At 35.8% G+C, this 26,066-nt stretch overlaps 1 protein-coding gene across 1 annotated transcript in view; it reads right to left on the reverse strand.

The window, feature by feature from the left end:
• NLGN1 (neuroligin 1) overlaps nucleotides 1-26,066 on the reverse strand; it is a 723,285-nt gene that overhangs the window by 651,374 nt on the left and 45,845 nt on the right. The gene's annotated exons all lie outside the window — the stretch shown is intronic.

The following is a 26,066-nucleotide window of genomic DNA, read 5'->3' on the forward strand; positions in this document are numbered from 1 at the left end:
ATGAACACATCAGGCATGCTTTCAACTCCCTGCAGAGTATAACTTTTAACTCTCACTGAATATAGTTCACTCAAAATGATACACATCTTGGTCAGAGCGTATGGTTTGGTCCAGAATTGCATCAGTGTATTCTATTAATAGAGAAGAGGATCCTTAGGCTTGTGTGTATCTATGTCAATAGAATATGATTGGCAGAGGGGGAAAAGGCTTCATATAACTTCTGCAATGCTATAATTTTACTTATCAGGAACTCAAAGTCAAGAGACATTTAAGAGAAGATGTGGAGCTAGAGTTTCCAGTCCAGGCATGATGCTTTTTCCAGTTATATCACAGTTTGCATCCTCAATCACATACAACAGTACTGTAAACTACGAATTCACCCATTAACCACCAGCAGGGATACAAAGATGAATAGCCAGTCCCTGCCCACCAGGAGTTCACGAGAAGAGGTCAGACATAAACAAAATACTTGGGCAGCACTCCATTATAATATCAGTTGGGGCTAGAAACTAATACCAATTACAAATGCAAAAAAACGTGAACAAGTATAACAAAGTTCCTATTATAGAAACAATTTACCAAAAGGATTTGGTCACCACTACTTTAGATCTTCTAATTACAGGTGATTTGTTCCCTTTGCACATTGAGAAATACACACACCACATAGGTAAATGTAAATGTTTTCCTTTGAAATACATATCTTCTTATTTTTCCCATGTTGTTTTAGACAAACACTATTTTTGAACACATACCTAAAGAATTGGGTTTTTTTTTCGTAAGGTGATTCAAGTAGACAGAAGTTAAGCAGTCTTTACACATGTTGAAGTCTTCAGTGTCAATTACGTAAACTCTGTCACTTCAGCAGAACTAAAACCACACGTTTATTTAACATTGACCTTCAGAATATATAAATGCTTTGACAGGTATGCCATTCTACAACCTTTGCTTGACAAATGGAGGATGATGCACTTTGTGAATGTTTTCAATCTTGGCATCTATCTAACAAATATTTGTAAGGACCAACCATATGCCAGTCAGTAATACTGAGTATTTGATGAGCACTAACATGTGTAAACCCTGGCTTCTGACTCTGAAGAACTAACTCATCTAGCAGTGGAGATTTAAGGTGGTTGAGGAAGTTTTTTTAATAGAAATACATATAAGAGAACAGCAAAGAATGTAAGCAGTGTGATTAGAGGAAAGGGTATCAAACTTTAGAGACCTCACATTTGGACTCAAACTCTGTCTACTCACTAGTTGAATGAGCTTATTTAACCTCTCTGCACCTCAGTAGTCTCATCTATGAAATATACACAATACAGTGCCACTCACCCTGCATGGTGCCTCAAAGGATTCCATGAGAACATATGTGAAAGCATCAGAAGAGTGCTTTACCCACTGCAGGTGCTCAGTGACTGGAACTTCCTTATCCTTTGCCTTAGGATCACAGAGGAGAGAATTGCTAGTTCTGTCTAGTGCTCACTTTTTACTTTTAATTTTTCTCTTATCTAAGCTGCCCATTACTTTCTCATAAAGGGGATGATTTGGCCATACTTTTTCTAGAACTTTTTCCCTGCACAATGAAGTGATTCTGTATTTCTAAAATTTAGACACTGCTTCTACTTAAGTGTTCATTTCCGGAAGGAAGCAGCTCAGTAAAAAGGCAAGAGATAGTAGATGTAATGTGTTGTAAAATAAAGATGTGGTGAGCTTTCAGGGCATCATTAAAATTTTTCAAAAGTTCATTTTAGGTCCAACTAGAAGAGTAGCCCTTAAAAATGTACTGATAAAGATTTTAAGTGTTTTGTTTTTGCAAAAGGATGTGGTTTTTATTATTCAGAAAATACCATCCTCTTAGCTAAGATATGTGCATAATTCCATAGGGATCCAGTCCAATTGTTTCATATTGTGAAGAAGTACATTTTTTAACAATTTATATTGTTTTGGCACAAAAATAAATTACAGTGCTGAAAAAGCCCTAGAATAAATATAATGACAGTATACCTCATGCTGAATACTCCTCCAGCTACCCAACGGTTTGCTAAAGGGGAAAAACACCTAAGAAGTACTCCTGCAGTTCTTTCCAACAATGCACTCCTACTCATCAGCCAGGATTCCTTTGGGAAAAAGACTGCTCATAATGGGAAAGAATAGCACTGATTTATAGATTTTAAACTGATCATTTTCAGGAAGCTCGGCTTTCAAGTATCTGAATTCACTGCTCTACACTTGACCATTTTCTGGTCATGGTTACTGACCCTTACAGGTCACATTAGTACAGAAAAGATGGAATATTTAGAAAAGGAGCATGTTGAAGATGGTTCCCAGCTCAATTACCAGTACATTTCTAGTCATCTTTCAACTGTAGCTTTTTTCTGATTCATTTGTGGGTGGTTTTAATATCTTTAGGAGCTTCTCTTGTTCAGCACAGTTCTTTATAGTATCTTTCCAATGCTATTTATTATTTTGGCACCAGTTTCTATATATGCAAGTACTTTCTTTCTTACAGCATATAAAATTATTTTTTTCCATACATTATTTAAAAATGGGAAAAAACTTTTTTGAAAGTTGTTTTTGTCCTATTTTCTTTTCTAATTTCAATAAGAAACAGAAGCATCACTCAGTATTTCTTTTCTGCTGTAAAACCTTAATAAGTCAAACAACTGGTACAAAGAAATTTTTGATTCATAGAATTTTTTTAGGAAATCAATTAACAAAAGTATACTATTCATTGAAATCACTGTTAACATAATCATTGCCATGTGTCAGTTTTAAACAGCTTTTAGTTATAAGCACTTAATACTCTCTTTTAATATGGGCTATGAAGTTATATCTGCCCACTCCAGAATCTCTCTTACTATCTATCCCACTGCCTTTCAAATATTCCTCTGTAGAAACTGAAAAACATTATTTACAACTCAATGTTGCTTGATGGATTTAAAATAGGTAATGAATTGATTTATATATTTTCCCTGTAATATGTTATATAATATGGTACAAAGTAAGACCCCCAGACTAGTTCCTATTTACTCTAAAGTGCATATTTAGTTTAGGATTTCTCAACCTTGGCACTGTTGACACTTTATTCTTTATTGGGGGTAGGGGTCTGTACTGTGCATTATAGGATATAAAGCAGCATCCTTGGTCTCTACCAATAGGTACCAGTATTATTCCCCGATCTGTGACAATCAAAAATGTCTCCAGACATTGCCAAATTCTTCCAGTTGGGAATTACTGATTAAGTTAAAGGAAATTAATAAAATTGTATGCCAATGAATTAAAAAAATCCAATTTTCCAGAGAACCAAACATCTAATATTTATAAGGAATAAAAAAGGAAAGACTGTAGCTATCTTGAAAGAGATACCACAAATGGATTTCTGAATCAACCTTAAACTGCACAGATTATTCTAACAATTTTAATATAGTTTATGAAATTAAACATAGTTAGATGACCAGGTTTTAGGATATTATAGATGAGAAACACCCTAAATTGTACAACCTCCTTATTTCATATGTGAGGAAACTGAGATAAAGTGACTTTGTCAAGGTTGAATTTTTTTTTTTTTGTAAGTAGCAGAACTATGTCTAGAAGCAAATTATCTGAGTCTAAGTTTATCATCCCTTCTTTATGTATTAAGTTTAGGACCTGCAAGGGCCTATCTGACAATGGAATTGAACAGCCTTAATATTTTTCTTCTTAAGATCCCATAATGTCCTTTGTCATGAGTGCACATGGGCTGAAAGGAGACTTCAGTAACCAGTGAAAGATAGCTTGTTTATCTTTCACTGGAAGGGTAACAGAATTATAAGCTATACAAAGAAGAGTGAAATGATTAAAGAATTTACCCGTGCAAACACTGGCATGAGTCTTGTCATTTGAGTTCTGACAGACCAATGCCTTCAGCAATCATCCCACAGCAACTTAATTAGTAAAAAGCTGCGGTTGTCTGATTAATGGGGATCCCAAATGTTGTTGCACACACTACTTCTTGTTCTGATTTGCATTACTATGCACATAGCGTAAGTAGATCACTGTTTACATTAACTATATTGGTAAATATTCCTTTTTAATCAATAAAATGGTTATTCTAATGACCTTCACTAAACGGCCCAAAATGCTGGATTACAATCTTTACCTAATGATTCTGGATAATTTATAGTCATGAATGGCAGCTGTATTTAAGAGACAGCTGAAGACAAGTAATAGTATACCTTTCTCTAATGAGAACAAAGACTTATGTCTGGTGATACATAGCTCTAGGAATACACATGCCAAATATCTAATCAAAGAAGAAATTCTTCTTTCAAATGGTGGAAGGAAACTCAGAATCCTAAGGGGAATTATTAGTGCTTTGTACATACCATCACTACCACTATGTAATGTAGTATCAATACTAACCATATACTGTTACCATATAGTTTGGTTTGTACCTAATTCTGGGAGCTTAGACTTTGAATTCAGACAGATGTAGAGTCAAATCCAGATGCTTCCACTTCCCAGCCACGTAATGCTAAGGAAGGCACATGCCTTCTCTGATTTCAATTTCCCCATCTGAAAAAGGTGGATAATATCATTCACCTTTACTAAGACACATAGCAGTAAGCCATTAATAAACATTAAGTATTATAATTATCATAGTCATCAACCAAATATTTTCTCTTGGAGTCCTAGAGAAACTCTACAAAATTTTTCAACTCACTACTCTACCTTTAATTCTCTTGATCTTCTTCATCTAAACATTTCCTTAATTAGTTCATTTCTCTTCAATTCTGCCGCTACTACATTTACGAAAGGCACAATCATTCTCAAGTGGACTATTATAATAGATCTTTAACTGGACACTACTCATTCCTGCTTGCTCTCCAGTCTCTTCAAAGAATGTTTTAAAAGCACTCTCATACTCTCCTGGTTTACAGCTGAAGAAACTCAAGCCCAGAGAAGTTCATTAACTTGAGATCATACAGAGTAAATAGCTGAGTCTGAAATTGAGCCAAACATCTTTCCAGGGCATAATGATACCTCAAAGTGTAATATGAAGAGAGGACAGACTGGGGAGACTCATATAATATATGAACCAGTATTTTTGTTACCAGTCAAAAGGACTTTATCATGGAGAACCTCATGTTTCTTTGATTCTGATTCCTCATTTTAAACTAGTAGTAGTACATTTTAGCATTTTAATAGTGTCTTAGATAAGATAAAGTATATTAAAGCAGTTTTTGTTGCACAAAATTGTTTTGTTTTTAATTCCAAGTTGTAAAGTTGAATTAATATATAAAGCATCATGTTCCAAAGATCTTCACTCAAATAGCATTCTCATATTAATTGACTAGAATGGTTTTGATCCTCAATCATTCAGGCAATTTAAGAGGTTTGACAACTTTCTAGAAGTTAAAATAACGCACATATGTTCAGAAACCTATAACAAACACAACACTTGAAAGTTGGGGGACATAAATTTCAATGCACATATACAGAAAATGTCTTTAATGTACCCCCAAATATGTTTTTCACTTGAAAAGAATATAAAAGTACAATTAGTCCAATGTAGTGTTCTGTCTTTCTTTGATAACCAGCTTTTGCCCCAATGGCTGTGATACCTGAAACAAGTGTTCCATGGATGTCAACTGACTTTAATGAGTGATTCATTGTACAATGGAAACTACTTTGCATTCTCTCTAGATGCTTTCATTGTGTGGAAAAGATAAAGCCCCATTTAGCTTGGGGCTGACATAGAGGAACATAATTCACCTGCCTCTGCTGTCTCTATGTCATGGAGGTTTCTACAGAATGGCAAGAATAACCACTCATTTTACTACAACATGTATCACATCTTCTCTTGCTATATACTTAGGATAGGAGACCTACATAAACCAACAGAGTACAGAAGAAGAAAACTTATTTTCTATTAATTAAATACAAGAAGTTAAGTAAATTCAGAACAAAACACATGACTTTCAGGAATCACACTTAGCCTACAAGATATTGAGGTGGGAGACCATTATGATAGGGGATTTTGACAAAACAGAACCACACACATATAACTCCTAGCTAAAGACAAACACAAGCATGCAAATGATGAAAGCAGTGAAGAAAATACACTCAAAGGCACACGAAGAAGCTCAGAGAGTCACAAATAAGCAGCAACAATACACACGTCAAGATTTGAAGCTAGCAATGCTCTAAAATGTGTGAATCAGGGATCAAGGCATCACAGTGTCCCTCTTATATAATAAACCCAGGATGTTAGCTGTCAAAGAAGACCCTGTGGCCCAAGCCTATTTTTTAAACTGCTCCTCTGGAAGGTTCTAAGTGCTAAATGATTCTGGTCATACTTACTTGCTTTTTAAATGACTCCCACATGGTTAATATTTCTGACATACCCTTGTATACGCCAGGTACATGGTTATATCATGCAGTGATTGTCATTTTAGCTGTGTCACAAAGAGTTGACACACAGCAAAAAGAGAAGTCAGCAAATAGAATAGACTTAGAAATCACCACTTGTTTATTTGAAAAAAATAACAATACAAGTGCCTTTTCTTTAATCCACTTTGTTTTTAACAGCTAATACATCACAATTAAATATAATATGAGAATATGTATATATTAACTTGGCACCCTTTTGAACTCTAGAATTCTTCTATATTTTATTTTCACTGGATATTTTATTATTACTTGCACTGGCTATTGCTCACAGTGACACAAATGGTAAGCCAAGATTCTCTGGTTAAAATATAAAAATAGAGGCAATAGAAGTTAAGGGACTCATCTGCCTAATGAGACGACACTAGGTTTTACATTCCTTGTGTTACATTTCTCCCTTGTAGAAGAGAGGGCTGTGATAATTATGTGCCTGTCTTCACAGAAGTGCCAAATAAGGCTATCTGGGATATTTATTCTCTTTGAATAACTTTTTTACTTTATAGGATAGTTTTACAAATGTTTTAAGGATGGACCTCCATTCTATGCATGTGTATAAATCATACAGACACAGTCCTGTAAGAATAGATTGCAATGTACATTATAAACCATACAGAGATATTAGGCCCAGTGGATCATTTGGGGCCCCCACTTAAAGACCATGGCTAGCACTGGAATCAACACCCCACCTTCGTACCCTTGAAACAGGGCCCTGGGGAGAGACTAGCAAGATTAACCCAAAGAGAGTCTTGGGTTAGCAGCACCTTTAGCTTTGAACCAAAACAAAGTAGCAAGAAGGCTTTGATACCTTTTCACACTGACTCATTTTTGCCAGCTCCGCAAAAGCATGCACACCTGAGAGCGGACATATCAGAAGTCATCTGATGGAACAGGAAGGTTCTATGCTATTTCCAGATTAAGGTTAGAGTAGCCAAAATGTTTCAGTATAGAAATCAGAAGTAGCATTATCCTAGCATGTACAAAATTCAGATTATCATTCTTGCAGGTCACTATCCTGAATTCCAAGATCCTGCTGAATGCTAATAGTTGTAGGATGTGGTATCTTGGACTTGTGTTATAAATATGTACAGCCACAGCTTCTACTAATATATACACTGTCACCTCGTCTGTTAAGTTACTTCAACTTAGATATACAAGTTATACTGTTTTCCTCTCCTTAATTATCTATGTTTTATTGGTAGAGTTGCTATAGCCTAATTTCTTTCAGTCCCTTTTACTGAATTTTGGTGAAAGTGTCTATGCACTTTCAAACTTAGGTTTATCACTCCCACAGCAGATCCGGGCATACATCTGCTGTCACATTTATCAGCTTTTATGAGAAAAATAACATGAAGTAATAAGAAACTTTTGGGAAGAACATTTCCAACAAGGATCATCATCCAGTACTTCTCAAAATTATCCATTATTCATGGCTCTGTCTCTCAGGAAGCCCTGGTGTTTGTTTATTTAGTTAGTTAGTTATCTAGTGTTACTGAGGATGAAGTGAGTGAATCTGGGACTTTGGAGTGGGTGGGATAATTCTAATTTCTTTTTTTAGCTGAAGGCAGAATATATGCACCATATTTTGAAACATTCTAAAACAAGAGTGTGTTATCAGGTTTCTAACTAATGATTTTAAGGAGGAAGTATTTATACTTCGATAAAAATGAATTCAAAGCAAAAACCTTGTGTTAGCAGTCCTCACTACTCCCCAGTTCCCCTTAAAATGACAGTTCAGATCCTTTGAAAGAGGCAAAATATCAAAATAACAAAAGAAGAGAAAGCAGACAATCGTACCATTTTGGAAGCTAGAACACTGAAAAACAAGAAATGAAGTACTTAGCTAAAACAGTTGATTTCTAAGCTGCAGTAGGAAGGTCAAAAACCAACCCAATTTCACTGCAGAACTCCAAATAGTCCAAGAATTGGCAAATAAGTAGTTGAAAGGGTGGTGAATCAAGCCTAAAAACTTCAGGATTGTTTGAAAATCTATTTAACAAGCAGAAGGATCCATAGATTCCCTCATCCCCAGAATTTAAGGCTCCTACCTGAGATACCATAGTGAGTGGAATTCAAGAGGCAAACACACTATGGGATCCCAAAGCCATACAACTTCCTTAACACTGCTAGAAGGGCTATTAAACCAGAAGGGCTATTAAACGCCACGTCTTCATGTATGAGTAACCAAGAATTTGTAGCCATCTTCAATCAACCATATCAACACATAAATTCATTATGATGTCTACAAAAATGCTAACTTTTCATTTTTTGAGCTAAAAGAGTTAATTCTAAAGTTTACGTAAGAAAATAAACATGCAAGAATAGCTAGGAAATCCCTAGATATGAATAATTGAGTACCAGTCCTGCCACATATGAAAACATATTCTTCAGCCTTTACAATCTTAAAACTATATGACGCAGCTCTAATAGAACAAAATAGAAGACCGAAAGTATACCCAAGGATATGTGAAAATTTAGTGTATTATAAAAGCAGTATTCTAGGGCTTCCCTGGTGGCGCAGTGGTTGAGAATCTGCCTGCTAATGCAGGGGACACGGGTTCGATCCCTGGTCCAGAAAGATCCCACATGCCGCGGAGCAACTAGGCCTGTGAGCCACAACTACTGAGCCTGCGCGTCTGGAGCCTGTGCTCCGCAACAAGAGAGGCCGCAATAGTGAGAGGCCCGTGCACCACGATGAAGAGTGGCCCCCGCTTGCCACAACTAGAGAAAGCCCTCACACAGAAACGAAGACCCAACACAGCCAAAAATAAATAAATTAGTTTAAAAAAAAATAGTATTCTAAATCAATAAGAAAAAGATGGAGTGTATAAATTATGTTGAGACAAGTGGATGGTCGTTTTTAAAACAATCAACCTGGCTCTGCATCTAACATTACTCAATAGAATACATTCCAAATGAAATACATTTAAGTGAAAAAAAAGTAAACCATGTTGATACTAAAAGGACATATAAGTGGATGAATCACTTTATAAACTGAGTGTGGTTTCTAAATTATAACTAAAGCTTTCTTAATTATAACCAAATATCCAGAAACAATGAAAGTTTGATAACTTCAATTACAATTAAAACAAAAAAAACTACCATGTTCTAAAAGATACCATAAGCAGAAACAAAAGACAAATTACTAACTGCAATAAAATAATTGCAGTTTATCTCACAGAAAAACCACCCTAATATAGAAAAAGATTCTAAAAATCAAAAACAGAGACAGAGACAGAGACCTAGAGAGACTGACAGAGATGAAAGTACAGATAAAAAGATACCAATGGTCTTTGAACATATATTAAAGGGTACTCAACCTCATTATAACCCAAATAGTAAAATAATACCAAATTTAACCTAAAAGGTGAGACCATTCCTAATCTGTCAAATCGGTAAGACTTCAAAACTTTGGCAACACACACAAAGGAGAGGCTGTGGGGGAAATGAGTAGACTATAGATTGCTGGTGGCAGTGTAAATGTACAACCACATGGAGTGGAAGTTGGCAATTTCTTCCACAATAAAAGCAAATCCACTTCTAGGAATTCATCCAGAAGATAATCCTCCAAAAGTAAAAAACAGTACATGCAACAGATTATTCACTGTGTCATTATTTGCCATGGCAAAATAGTGGACACCATCTAAATGCTATCTATAGGAAACTGATTTGAGTAAAGAATGATGAAAGAGAAATGTAGGCAAAAAGACAGTCTGCCTTCTTCCATTTAGAATAATTATTCTGAGATTCACTCATGTTGTTGCTTGTATCAGTAGTTTATTCTCTTTTTATTACTGAGTGGTATTCCATTTTATGAATATTCTACAATTTATCTATTCAGCTGTTGATGGATATTTAGGTAGATTAAGGTTTTCGGCTAATACAAATAAGGGTTTTAAGGACATCACATATAAATCTTTCCATGGACACATGCTGTCTTTTCTCTGGGTTAATTACTTAGCAATCAGATGATAGGATCATATAGTAGTGTCTGTTAAGATTCTTAAGGATCTGTTAAACTGTTATCCAAAGTAGTTGTACCATTTTACATTCCCACCAGCAATGTACAAAAGTGTTCATTCCCCCACATCCTCCACCGACTTGGCATGGTCAGTCTTATCTATTGTAATACATATGTAGTGGTATACTGCTGTTGTGAGTAATTATGAATAATTATGTTGAGCATCTTCTCATGTGCTTGATTCCTATCCCTAAATTTTCTTTGGTGAAATATTTGTTCAAATATTTTGACCAGTTTTTATTTTGTGTTTTGGTTTCTCATTATTGCTTCTTGAGGTTTTGTTATATATAATCTGGATATAAATCTTTTATAGAGATATGATTTGCAAATACTTTCTCCCAGTGTGTGGCATTTCTGTTCATTCTCTTAACAGTATCCTTTGATGAGCCAGAGTTTTAAATTTTGGTGATGTTCAATTTATTAATATTTTTCTTGAAATCAGGTAGTACTAATTATCCTAATTTTTTCTTATTTTTCAAAGTTGTTTTAGATAGTCCAGATTTTTTGCATTTCTCTATGAGCTTGAGAATCGGGTATCAATCTTTGTTTTAAGAAAAAAGCCTGTTGATATATTTATTGGCATTACACTGAATCCATAGATCATTAGGGAGAGAACTGACACCTTAACAATACATATTCTTTTGACTCTTTTGACCAAAGATCAAGGTATATCTCCATTTATTTCAGTCTTCTTTACTTTCTCTCAACAATATTTTTCAGGTCTTGAATATCTTTTGGCAGATTTATCCCTAAGTACTTCATGTGTTTTTATATTAAATTTGAGTAAAATTTGCTCCTAATTTTCTAGATTCATAAAGTAGAGGCTGGTGCCATGGATTTGAGACCATTCTTTTATAATATAGGAGTTTATTGTTATAACTGTCCCCCTATATTCTGCTTTAGGGGCAGCTCATATATTTAGATATATTGTATTTTTGTTTTCACTCAGTTTAAAATACTTTCTAATATTCATTTTGATTTGTTTTGATCCATGTGTTATTTAACAGTATATTATTTACGTTCCAAATATTTGGGAATTTTCTAGAGAATTTCTCTTTCTGATTTCTAGTTTAATTCCATTAAGGTAAAAAAAAAAACATAGTTTGCATGACTTTAATCTTTTTAAATTCATTGAGAATATTGTGGCCTAGAATATGGTTTATCTTGGTAAATGTTCTGTGTGCACTTGGAAAAGAATGTGTATTCTGCTCTAGGTTGAGTGGAATGTTATATATATGTCAATTAGTTCAAATTGTTTGTAAAACTGTTCACCTTTTCTACGTTCTTGTTGATTTTCAGCCTATTGATTCTATCAATTATTTAGAGAAGATTATTCTAATTTATCTATTTCTCTTTGAAGTTTGATCAAGTTTTGATTTATGTATTTTGAAGAACTGCTATTAGGGCATAAACATTTAGGCTGGCTATGTTCTCTTAACCTCTTTGTCATTTTGCCATGTTGTTTGCTGTCAGACCAAGTTCTACACCCTTCACTCTACTTCTGGACTCAAATTAGTCACCTGCCTGGCTGAAATTTCAGGACTGTAAGACCCCAAATAACTATCTCACTCCATTGGGTAGGTACGAGAGAGATTGCTAATCAGCAGCATTTTCCCTAGGATATAGCCCTGAGTCAGAAAGAGCATGCTGGCCAGGAAAACTGTTTATTGATTAGATATTTTATTCTTAATGGTCTGTCCCATTCACATTTATAGTCAGAAAACAAATCTAGTGGAATCAAATTCTAACTGGGTGAAGTACCTTGTATCAAAGATTCAAGTTCAACAATACTGCTACTTTCCCTATCCCTGCAGGTCTCACAAGGCCTTCAGCATTCCTGTTTAGCACATGAAACAGGCTAAAAGTAATACAAGGAGTGACAATCACTCACTTTAAAGTTTCAATTCTTTTTTTTTTCTATTTTTATTAAAAATAGAATCCCTTAATTCATATTTTACATGAATGATTAACCTTTGGTAACAGCAAATATGAATACGTTATAATTTGTAAGTATGGGTGGTATCAAACCTGGAGCTAAGTTCGAACTTTTTCTTAAATTCCCACTTGTTTGACTTTTAAACATTGTGACTATACTTCTTCAATTTATGCAACACTTCCTTTAATGTGTGGCAATACCTTCCTGTACTGTGTGCCTATACTCTATCAGCTGGGAAAGCAATTAATGCCTTTAATTAGTACATGAAAATTAATACAGCAAAAGAATTCCTCTCTCCAAAGCTACTTTGGGTGCTTCTTATAATGGTCTTATAGGAAAAATTATCATAGAACCATGAGATTATAGATCATATTTAAAAAATTGATATTCCCATAAAAAGCACTTCATGGAGATTTCATCTCTGACAAAATAACCCATTACATGCAAAGGGTGATAGACAACTCTTTCACATTTTTTCATCTAACTGCTCATTAATCCTTGTATAGTAGGTATCACCTTCATTTTACAAATGAGAAACAAAATATCAAAGGAATTAGAGACCTAACCTCACATACTTAGGAGGTAACTGTTAAAAAAATGAAACAAAAATATTTATAAGACTATGACCAAAAACTTTATTTTAAACTTCTCCATATACAGTTCTTTTAACAATGTTCACAAAGCTGCAACTTACTGTACTTTTTTTTTTTACTTTTTGAATTTTATTTTACTTTTTTATACAGTAGGTTCTTATTAGTCATCAATTTTATACACATCAGTGTATACATGTCAATCCCAATCGCCCAATTCATCCCACCCCCACCCCAACCCCCCACCGCTTTCCCCCCTTGATGTCCATACATTTGTTCTCTGCACCGGTGTCTCAGCTTCTGCCCTGCAAAATGGTTCATCTGTACCATTTTTTCTAGGCTCCACATACACGCATTAATATATGATATTTGTTTTTCTCTTTCTGAGTTACTTCACTCTGCATGACAGTCTCTAGATCCATCCACGTCTCTACAAATGACCCAATTTCGTTCCTTTTTATGGCTGAGTAATATTCCATTCTATATATGTACCAAATCTTCTTTATCCATTTGTCTGTTGATGGGCATTTAGGTTGTTTCCATGTCCTGGCTATTGTAAATAGCGCTGCAGTGAACATTGGGGTGTATGTGTCTTTTTGAATTACGGTTTTCTCTGGGTATATGCCCAGTACTGGGATTGCTGGGTCTTATGGTAATTCTATTTTTAGTTCTTTAAGGAACCTCCATACTGTTCTCCATAGTGGTTGTATCAATTTACATTCCCACCAACAGTGCAATAGGGTTCCCTTTTCTGCACACCCTCTCCAGCATTTGTTGTTTGTAGATTTTCTGATGATGCCCATTCTAACTGGTGTGAGGTGATACCACATTGTAGTTTTGATTTGCATTTCTGTAATAATTAGTGATGTTGAGCAGCTTTTCATGTGCTTCTTGACCATCTGTATGTCTTCTATGGAGAAATGTCTACTTAGGTCTTCTGCCCATTTTTGGATTAGGTTGTTTGTTTCTTTAATATTGAGCTGCATGAGCTGATTTATATATTTTGCAGATTAACCCTTTTTCCATTGATTCGTTTGCAAATATTTTCTCCCATTCTGAGTGTTGTCTTTTCTTCTTGTTTACGGTTTCCTTTGCTGTACAAAAACTTTCATGTTTCATTACATCCCATTTGTTTATTTTTATTTCCATCAATCTAGGAGGTGGATCAAAAAAGATCTTGCTGTGATTTATGTCAAAGAGTGTTCTTTCTATGTTTTCCTCTAAGAGTTTTTTAGGCCTCTAATCCATTTTGAGTTTATTTTTGTGTTTGGCATTAGGGAGTGTTCTAATTTCATTCTTTTACATGTAGCTGTCCAGTTTTCCCAGCAACAATTATTGAAGAGACTGTCTTTTCTCCATTGTATATCCTTGCCTCCTTTGTCATAGATTAGTTGACCATAGGTGCATGGGTTTATCTCTGGGCTTTCTATCTTGTTCCATTGATCTAAGTTTGTTTTTGTGCCAGTACCATATTGTCTTGATTACTGTAGCTTTGTAGTATACTCTGAAGTCAGGAAGTCTGATTCCTCCAGCTCCGTTTTTTTCCCTCAAGACTGCTTTGACTTTTTGGGGCCTTTTGTGTCTCCATACAAATTTTAAGATTTTTTGTTCTAGTTCTGGAAAACATGCCATTGGTAATTTGATAAGGATTGCATTGAATCTGTAGATTGCTTTGGGTAGTAAAGTCATTTTCACAATATTGATTCTTCCAATCCAAGAACATGGTATATCTCTCTATCTGTTGGTATCATCTTTATTTTCTTTCATCAGTGTCTTATAGTTTTCTGCATACAGGTCTTCTGTCTCCCTAGGTAGGTTTATTCCTATGTATTTTATTCTTTTTGTTGCAATGGTAAATGGGAGTGTTTCCTTAATTTATCTTTCAGATTGTTCATCATTAGTGTATAGGAGTGAAAGAGATTTCTGTGCATTAATTTTTTTTCTTTTTTTTTGCGGCACACAGGCCTCTCACTGTTGTGGCCTCTCCTGTTGAGGAACACAGGCTCCGGATGCGCAGGCTCAGCGGCCATGGCTCACGGGCATAGCCGCTCCGCGGCATGTGGGATCTTCCCGGACCGACGCACAAACCCGTGTCCCCTACATCAGCAGGCGGACTCTCAACCACTGCGCCACCAGAGAAGCCACTCTGTGCATTAATTTTCTATCCTGCAACTTTACCAAATTCATGGATTAGCTCTAGTAGTTTTCTGGTGGCATTTTTAGGATTCTCTATGTATAGTATCATGCCATCTGCAAACAGTGACAGTTTTACTTCTTAGTTTACAATGTGTATTCCTTTTATTTCTTTTTCTTCTCTGATTGCCGTGGCTACGACTTCCAAAACTATGCTGAGGGCTTCCCTGGTGGTGCAGTGGTTGAGAGTCCGCCTGCTGATGCAGGGGACACGGGTTCGTGCCCCGATCCGGGAAGATCCCACATGCCGCGGAGCGGCTGGGCCCATGAGCCATGGCCGCTGACCCTGCGCATCTGGAGCCTATGCTCTGCAACAGGAGAGGCCACAACAGTGAGAGGCCCGCATACTGCAAAAAAAAAAAAAAGAAAAAAACAACAACTATGCTGAATAATAGTGGTGAGAGTGAACATCCTAGTCTTGTTCCTGATCTTAGAGGAAATACTTTCAGTTTTTCACCATTGAGAATGTTTGCTGTGGTTTGTCGTATATGGCCTTTATTATGTTGAGGTAGGTTTCCTCTATGCCCACTTTCTGGAGAGTTTTTATCATAAATGGGTGTTGAATTTTGTCAAAAGCTTTTTCTACATCTATTGAGAAGATCATATGTTTTTTCTCCTTCAGTTTGTTAATATGGTGTATCACATTGATTGATTTGCGTATATTGAAGAATCCTTGCATCCCTGGGATAAATCCCACTTGATCATGGTGTATCATACTTTTAATGTGTTGTTGGATTCTGTTTGTTAATATTCTGTTAAGGATTTTTGCATCTATATTCATCAGTGATATTGGTCTCTAATTTTCTTTTTTTGTAGTATCTTTGTCTGGTTTTGGTGTCAGTGTGATGGTGGCCTCATGGAATGAGTTTGGGAGTGTTCCTTCCTCTGCAATTTTTTGAAGAGTTTGAGAAGGGTGGGTGTTAGCTTTTCTCTAAATGTTTGATAGAATTCACCTGTGAAGCCATCTGGTCCTGGACTTTTGTTTGTTGGAAGATTTTTAATCAGTTTCAATTTCATTACTTGTGATTGGTCATTCTTATTTTCTATTTCTTCCTGGTTTAGTTTTGGAAAGTAACATCTTTCTAAGAATTTGTCCATTTCTTCCAGGTTGTCCATTTTATTGACATAGAGTTGCTTTTAGTAGTCTCTTAGGATGCTTTGTATATCTGCCGTGTCTGTTGTAAGTTCTCCTTTTTCATTTCTAATTTTATTGATTTGAGTACTCTCCCTCTTTTTTCTTGATGAGTCTAGCTAATGGTTTGTCAATTTTGTTTATCTTCTCAAAGAACCAGCTTTTAGTTTTATTGATCTTTGCTATTGTTTTCTTTGTTTCTATTTCATTTATATCTGCTCTGATCTTTATGATTTCTTTCCTTCTGCTAACTTTGGGTTTTGTTTCTTCTTCTTTCTCTAGTTCCTTTAGGTGTAAGATTCGATTGTTTATTTGAGATTTTTCTTGTTTCTTGAGTAGGCTTGTATAGCTATAAACTTCCCTCTTAGATCTGTTTTTTGCTGCATCCCATAGGTTTTGGATCATCGTGTTTTCATTGTCATTTGTCTCTAGATATTTTTTGATTTTTTCAGTGATCTCTTGGTTATTTAGTAACGTATTGTTTAGCCTACATGTGTTTTGTCTTTTTTATGTGTTTTTCCCTGTGATTCATTTCTAATCTCATAGTGTTGTGGTCAGAAAAGATGCTTGATATGATTTCAATTTTTTAAAATTTACTGAGGCTTGATTTGTGACCCAAGACGTGATCTAACCTGGAGAATGTTCCATGAGCACTTGAGAAGAAAGTGTAATCTGCTGTTTTTGGATGGAATGTCCTAAAAATATCAATTAAATCTATCTGGTCTATTGTGTCATTTAAAGCTTGTGCTTCCTTATTAATTTTCATTTTGCATGATCTGTCCTTTGGTGTAAGTGAGGTGTTAAAGTTCCCCACTATTATTGTGTTACTGTCCATTTCCTCTTTTATAGCTGTTAGCAGTTGCCTTATGTATTGAGGTGCTGCTATGTTGGGTGCCTATATATTTATAATTGTTATATCTTCTTCTTGGATTGATCCCTTGATCATTATGTAGTGTCCTTCATTGTCTCTTGTAACATTCTTTATTTTAAAGTCTATATATGCTCTTTTAGACAGCATGTATATGCTCTTGTAGACAGCATATATATGGGTCTTGTTTTTGTATCCATTCAGCAAGCCTGTGTCTTTTGGTTAGAGCATTTAATCCATTCACATTTAAGGTAATTATCAATATGTATGTTCCTATGACCATTTTATTAATTGTTTTGGGTTTGTGTTTGTAGGTCCTTTTCTTTTCTTGTGTTTCCCACTTAGAGAAGTTCCTTTAGCATTTGTTGTAGAGCTGGTTTGGTGGTGTTGAATTTTCTTAGCTTTTGCTTGTCTGTAAAGCTTTTGATTTCTCCCTCAAATCTGAATGAGATCCTTGCCGGGTAGAGTAGTCTTGGTTGTAGGTTCTTCTCTTTCATCACTTTAAGTATATCATGCCACTCCCTTCTGGCTTGTAGAGTTTCTGCTGAGAAATCAGCTGTTAACCTTATGGGAGTTCCCTTGTATGTTTTTTGTCATTTTTCCCTTGCTGCTTTCAATAATTTTTCTTTGTCTTTAATTTTTGCCAATTTGATTACTATGTGCCTCAGTGTGTTTATCCTTGGGTTTATCCTGTATGGGACTCTCTGTGTTTCCTGGACTTGGGTGGCTATTTCCTTTCCCAAGTTAGGGAAGTTTTCGACTATAATCTCTTCAAATATTTTCTTGTGTCCTTTCTCTCTCTCTTCTCCTTCTGGGACCCCTATAATGCAAATGATGTTGCGTTTAATGTTGTCCCAGAGGTCTCTTAGACTGTCTTCATTTCTTTTCATTCTTTTTTCTTTATTCTGTTCTGCAGCAGTGAATTCTACCATTCTGTCTTCCAGGTCACTTATCTGTTCTTCTGCCTCAGTTATTCTGCTATCGATTACTTCTAGTGTAGTTTTCATTTGTTATTGTATTGTTCATCTCTGTTTGTTTGTTCTTTAATTGTTCTAGGTCTTTGTTAAACATTTCATGCATCTTCTCGATCTTTGCCTCCATTCTTTTTCTGAGGTCCTGGATCATCTTCACTATCATTATTCTGAATTCTTTTTCCAGAAGATTGCTTATCTCCACTTCATTTAGTTGTTTTTCTGGGGTTTTATCTTGTTCTTTCATCTGGTACATAGCCCTCTGCCTTTTCATCTTTTCTTTCTGTGAATGTGGTTTTTGTTCCACAGACTGCAGGATTGTAGTTTTTCTTGCTTCTACTGTCTGCCCTCTGGTGGATGAGGCTATCTAAGAGGCTTGTGTAAGTTTCCTGATGGGAGGGACTGGTGGTGGGTAGAGCTGACTGCTGCTCTGGTAAGCACAGCTCAGTAAAACTTTAATCCACTTGACTCCTGATGGGTGGGGCTGGGTTTCCTTCCTGTTGGTTGTTTGGTCTGAGGCAACCCAACAGTGGAGACTACCTGGGCTCTTTGCTGCGGCCAATGACAGACTCCGGGAGGGCTCACGCCAAGGAGCACCTCCCAGAACCTCCAACTCCAGTGTCCTTGTCCCCATGGTGAGCCATAGTCACCCCCTGCCTCCGCAGGAGACCCTCCAACACTAGCAGGTAGGTCTGGCTCAGTTTCCCTGGGGTCACTGCTCCTTCCCCTTGGTCCCAATGTGCACACTACTTTGTGTGTGCCCTCCTGGAGTGGAGTCTCTGTTTCCCCCAGTCCTGTCAAAGGCCTGCAATCAAATCCCACTAGGCTTCAAAGTCTGATTCTCTAGGAATTCCTCCTCGCGTTGCCAGAGCCCCAGGTTGGGAAGCCTGACGTGGGGCTCAGAACCTTCACTCCAGTGGGTGGACTTCTGTGGTATAAGTATTCTCCAGTCTGTGAGTCACCTGCCCAGAAATTATGGGATTTGATTTTACTGTGATTGTGCCCCTCCTACCATCTCATTGTGTCTTCTCCTTTATCTTTGGATGTGGGGTACCCTTTCTGGTGAGCTCCAGTGTCCTCCTGTCAATGATTATCCAGCAGCTAGCTGTGACTCTGGCATTCTCACAATAGGGAGTGAGAACACGTCCTTCTACTCCACCATCTTGGTTCCTTCCTCAACTTATTGTACTTTTAATTTTATAACAATTTTTGCATTATCTATTCCTATTAGAGGATAAAATAAACATATGCCTACTGAAGTTGATGCAACCATCAAACTCACTTCACACCCACTTCATTTCACAGCTATAGTTACACTTCTTCAGCCTGGAACATCAAAATAGAGGCACATCCATGGTTTTTCACCTTTACTGTATATAAAAGAAATATTGTAGCAAATGCATTCCCCTATCTATTCACTGGTTTTAAAAAAAAGAACAGGAACTGTATTGATAAACATGAAGTGGCATAAAACCAGAATTTTATCCTAGCTGAAAAAAAAAAGTCTTATCTCAAGTTTTAGATCTCTGGAGGATGTAGGGAAAGAAAACACCTCTACTAAAATCTATCAATATACCTAACAGCATACACCTTCAACTGCAGTGAGTGGTTTACCATCAATTTCACAACTTTCCACTTCCAAATGCTGAAAGGTAAGGAATGAAACAGTGTGTCTAGTGATTTTTATCTGGGTCCAGAGGGCCAAATCCAATACATAGATACAGAGAAGCACAAGCACCCATCAAAGTTTATATCCTATGTGCATATTATAGTGACCTAGGCACAAAAGAAACCATCTTTATGTCCTTGCATAATAGTATAGCTAGTGATGTAATTTCCCCATGGCCTTCTCACCCATAACTCAGTTCTGTATGTTAAGGCATCACAGAAGGTTCCCTAAGCTCAGCTTCCAGAGAACATCTGTGCTATGTAGACACGCCTCATAACATCACAGTATCCCAATATCTCAACTATAAAATAATGCCTGTAAAAGCAATAAGGGTCATAAAAATCAAATTCTGATTATATTAGTAGCCTTAAATAGGTATACGGTACTGTTTTTTAACTCGTTTTTTAAATGTTACTTTCACCATTTTCTAGTGACTGAAACAAAGTCATGTAAAAGACTTACCTATAAAGGAATAGGTATAAAAAATTATTTTCTATTTGACTCATACCAAGTGTGGGTCATTCAATTTGAATGTTATTCAGAAACCAACTATGGACCATTGTGATCACTGTTTCTTTTATGTATTATAATAGCAGAGCAAATGAAAAAGCAGGAGGAAACTAAAATTAGTCTCAATATTTTAAACTGCATATTTCCAAAGCTATTTTATAATAAAATGTCTCCTAGATACAGCTACCTATTCACTCCATGTATAATATGCTAAGACATCTCACAGGCCTCTTGATTTTCCTTGACCTTCAGATTTTACAGATAGGTGAGCCAAGTCCTTTTCTTGAGAATAAAGGACCCAGTATGTGTCTTCAGCCAAGGTAACACTTTTCTTATGAATGTATCAGAGTAACCTACATTACCTTATTCGCTGTGAGACTAATACGAGACAAAAAATTTTCCCGGAGCTTATCTTACTTCTATTCTACTTTGAATCAAAGTTAACAATGGAGAATTTACTTTTTACACTGGTTTAAGTACAGCACTGTCATGAGACACCCAAAGGTCCTCTTTTGACCTCTTTACATGGGAAGTCATTTTCATCCTAATTCTTTTAGATTTCTAATTTTCTTTGTTATTGTAATCTTTTCCATTATATTTATTAATGATCCCAACAGTGTATGAATCCAATAGAAATATGAGAGTCACTGTGTTATCTGGAAGATTAATATCCTTTTGTCAAGTTAACAGTAAGTACCCATAGAACAATTTTCCAGCTAGTCCCAAAAATGAACAAAAAGTTTACTATAATCGTGTTCTGAAATTCCATACCATGAACTCAATTCTCTTTTGCTTAGAAATTTTTAGTTATACCAAAAATATCCCAGGCTGAAGAGTTTAAAAAAAGGACACACTAAAGATGAGGAATGAGGGGTTTTCTGGTTAACAAAATAAAATAAAAGGAAGAAAGGCAGAAGAAGAGACAGAAATGTCATGGACAAATTATGACCTTAGGGAAGATACTCAACTTCTGAATCTCAGTTTTGTAATCTATACTAGGTTATAATTTCCTTTCAGGGTTTACCCTCCCCCTCTAACTCTGGTACTGTGAGTCTTACTTTTCTCTGGGGCTCTATATTACCTCTAAGTGTAATAGGACCACTTCACTGCTCTATTAACTAATTATACAGGAAACAGGTGGTTGACAGAAAGCATTTTTTTCCCTCTTTCTTTTCTTTTCTCTTTTGGCACTGGTGGAAGTACCAAAAGGGAAGGACCAAATGTGAAGTTCTGGAAATCAACAGGGGTGAGTTCTCCTGGAACTCAAGAAATGAGGGGTGAGGTAGGGGGAATCACAGATACAATTTATACAGAGCAATTTTTCCATATACTGACTAATTACATCCTACTAAACAATCAATTGATAAATACCATTGTTAAGGTCCCTTCTTATTTTTTAGTAGGCATACAGAAACTAGGGTAGGCAATTTGGCAAATACCAAATTAAAATAATTTAGAAGTTGGGAAAAAAACACTCCCTCCTTGATGTCTTTGCATGGCCAATAAATAAACTATAGTTCTCCTCTGCTTGGAATTGCACATCAGGAGGCTAATGTTCTTGATCACTATCTTCTTCCATACCTATTTATTAACAGACTCAGTAGTAAAATAATTCCACAGAATTGTGGGTCTCATTTTACTAAACATAAAACTCAGTCCTTTCAAGAATGTTTTATATACTGAGCTCCCCATAGACAGAGTCTCTAATAATTTTGAGGAACGAATGAATGATATTTTAAGCTTTTCATTGATATAAAATGTCTTCCAATCAATAACAGTAATGAAAAAATTAAGATAATAAAGAAAAATTATTTCTGAGTATAGAAACCCAAGCAAAGGGAGAGAATTCAAATTGTAGTCAGTTCCTTGAATGGCCTGAGCATACATTCCAGAAAAGTGTGTTCTGAAATCATTTTCTTCAGAAAAATCTTGTATACTCCTATTAGAAATATAGTCAAGACACCATAGATCTCTGTGATTGTTTTTCTCTTCTAACAAACAGAAAAAATAAACCCAAACTTTCAATTCAAAACAGAAAAGTGGAACGATAGTACCTGTATTTCAAAACTAGACAGAGGACTCTACTTCTATTGCCATCATGCCTTATTTCATGTTTATTAGAGAACTAATGAGAATTAATATAGGAAGCAGGAGCTCCCTTGCCCTTATCTGCAGAAGCAGCATAGCTCCAAAGATAATAACTCCTTATAAACTTAAATTACTTAATATCTCTGAGCCACACAGATAAAATAAAATAGGGATGACAATGCCTGCCTCACAGGGGGATTGTGGAAAGTGGATGGCATGTGTATAAGAAGCAAATGGCAAGTGGAAACATAACAATGGCCTGTAAATATTTTCTGTTATTATTTATGGTATTATATAACTATCAGTGGGTTTTAGGCAAAATTAATGTTCATGGACTCTGTTGATGACTTTATTTTTTTAAGTGTGTTTTATTTTAGAAGAGATCCAAAATTTCAGTCTATCTATGTGTCACAGTGGCAACGTTCCTACACTGTGTGACAAAGCCCTCTCATCTTCTTCATGTCCACTCAGATGTTCTACTGTCATCCCATGGGCCCCTTCCCTGACTGTGCTTCCTCCAGCTCTCAGCTTCAGCCCTTCCTCTGCACCATCCCAGTCTCTCTCCATCTCAGATCGGGATGATCACAGGGAGAAAAAATATCTTATTGCTCTTCTCGTGCACCTTCTTTCCCAATTTAAATTTCTCCTGAACACTGATGACAAAGCAATCTTCCTAAAGCACAGTTTTCATTAACAACAGTAAATAAGCTAAAGTATAAATGCATTAAATAAAATAATATTTAGTATGCATCTTAAAATATATTTTCAAGACAGGAATGGTTAAATGAACCATGGTAAAACCTCCTATTACATGTTTTAAAAATTAGTAAAAAAGAAAAAAAAGGGAATGTGGGAATATGTCTATAATTTACTGCTAAGTGAAAAAAAGCAAATTGCTGAATAACATCTATTATGTTATCCCGTTTTGTAAGAGTTAATTATATACTTATTCATATGATAGATATTTGTAATATGTATGTAAGAATATATTACATGAGGCACAGCAATATATGTAAATATAGAGGATTATGAATTTGTTCATAGTAATCATATTTGTGGGATGGGATTGGGGAGCATGAGGGAGGAGATTTTATTTAATTATTCATTTCTTTTATGGGGCATATAATGGGCATTTTGTTTAATTTGTGTTTTATAACCATATTTTTCATATTTTCTGTCAGTAAATTATCTAGTAAGATGCAAGAGGTCAATGGAGATTTTCACTTACTGTTTTATCTAGTATTATATTGTTTGTTTTTTAAAAAAACAAGGAATATGTATTTCACAAGTAATCTGAAAAATTTAAGGGCCTATAATGTTTTAAATTAAAAATATGGATTTAGGCAAGGTTACCTTTATTGGAATATAAAGCCTTGAGTAGATTGTCTTTATTATAGTAGGGAACTATTTAGACAAGTTGTCATTCATCACACCATCTCAGAATTCTACTAAAATAGGCAACAGAACAATGCCCTGCAGTGTCGTTTTTAGTATAAGCTAAGAGAAGCAGATTATGCATAAGAAGTTTAACAAGCTGTGGGAGATCAGTAAAGGTTAAGAGTAAAAATAAATCCAGACCAATATATTCTGTTTTTCTATAAATACTGTACTGTTAAATGAGAGCTAGAAGGAGAATCAGGAAGTTTCTTTCTGTTGTGGCCCTAGAAGTCTAATTTTCTTTACCTGATACACTTCACCAGGAATTCTTTTCTCAGAGAAGTTGTTTCTAATAGCTCAAAGGACTGGGCTTTCTTACAGGTGGCAATTCCTTTGCCTGTCGCTGGAGGTGTCCACATAGAACCCAAGTCGCCATTTTGGAATGCTAGGAAATTGTTTGAACCAGATACCTCCAAAGTTTCTTCCAAGGGTGAACTCCTGGGCTACAAAGTACGTCTTTTAGGAACTTACAAAATCTCCCACTTCCTATCAGATCAGTTGTAAACACCCATCTTGTCACTTAATGATATACATATATATGGCTAAGAGCATACAATAGGAGAAACTGTCCTAGTGAAAGTACATTAGAAATGTTAAAGGAAGGACAAAGTGAAGGCAGTCCAGATAGCAAGGGTGAGTGTGGAACCAGATAAATCTAGAAAAAATTGGCAGAGACCAAACCACGAAAGATATTATAAGAAGAGCAAATGAACACCACAGAAGGTTTTTAACTAGAGTATGAAAGGATGGTAAAATAATCTGTCATGTTTTGAAGATATCAATTCTGGATATACTATTATTAAGATTGAAAGGAGCTAAAAAAAAGTCAGCTCATTATGATTCTTGACTCAAGATCCTTCAAAGACTCCTCATTTCAAACAGAGTAAAAGCTAAAGTCCATAATGTAGCCTACAAGGCTTTCTATGATCTGCTCCGTACCCCTCCCCCACCATTTATCAGATTTTAGCTCCCACGAACCTCTTTTATATAACAAATATTTCATGGTATCAAAAGTTAAGAATATTTTAAGAACTACAAACTTTTCACTACCGAAGAAACTTTCCAGAAGCACTTAGACTCATAGTTCTCTGAGACTAGATACTGAAGTAATCTCATCCCAATCCTTCTTTGGAAGACAACTACGAAAACCATCCTTCAAGGTGAACCCTCTGTAGTTATCAAAAATCCTGTCTGTGTACCTAGTGAGCCCACAGTATCAGAGGAACACAAATATCTGGGAGCTGGTTTCCCTGTCTCTTAATTTCAAGAGAGAAAGAATGGACAGGGGGAGCAGAGTGACCTGTAAGCAACCCTGCCTCCTTGAGCTTTGCTAGACAGGCAGAGATTCACTGTGCTGCACACCTGGAGCTAACACAACACTGTAAAGCAATTATACCCCAATAAAAATTTTAAGAAATAGTCAAGCACCCAGCTGGTATTCAAATATCTAATGATTGATTGACTGAATTCTCTGGCCTTCACCTGAACATAAAGCACAAAATGACAAGGCGAAAAGTAAACCAAGGTCGTTTTTTTCTGCTGCAGTTTATGGCCATTTTTTCTGAGTGTTTATAATATACAGACCATCAACAGAAGCATCCCTTCAGATAAAATAATCTCACAGTAACTTCAGGCATTTTCCACAAGACTAGGATGCACCAACATTTTTGAAAGGAAAGTAAGATGAAATTTTTTACTCTATTCCTAGAAACTTCATAGCTACGGTTTCCAGACACTCTGGGGAAAAAATAATGCAGAACAAATGTTTGCACAACCACCATTTGGGAAGCCCCATGTTATAACCAAAATATATAGCAAAATTCAAGAAGCACTAAGTGAAATGTACAGCATACTAAACCCATTTCCACTGATGCTGCCCTCAGCAAAATGAATTTTTTTTCTCTAAGAGGAAGATACTTTATTTCCTACAATCTGGACTGCTCAAGATAGACATTGCAGATGCATCTGAAAACAAACTTCTATGTTGTCAGCAAATCATGAAGATTGAAGGTTGCCTCCTTTCACTGCTAGATTTAAAGTTATGGCAGCATTTCTATTATAAAAAACGTTTTCCAAAAGTTTATACCCCAGCTGTAAAATAATCTGCTCCTGGATCAAGTTTTGTAGGCTTAAGACAGGAGAAAAATATTAAAGTTCATTATGAAATCAGGAACATTTTTAAACTGCATCTTTAAATTATAAATTACCAAAAAACAATTTTCAAG

This window comes from Delphinus delphis, chromosome 4 (genome assembly GCF_949987515.2).
Source record: "Delphinus delphis chromosome 4, mDelDel1.2, whole genome shotgun sequence".
Classification (NCBI taxonomy): domain Eukaryota; kingdom Metazoa; phylum Chordata; class Mammalia; order Artiodactyla; family Delphinidae; genus Delphinus; species Delphinus delphis.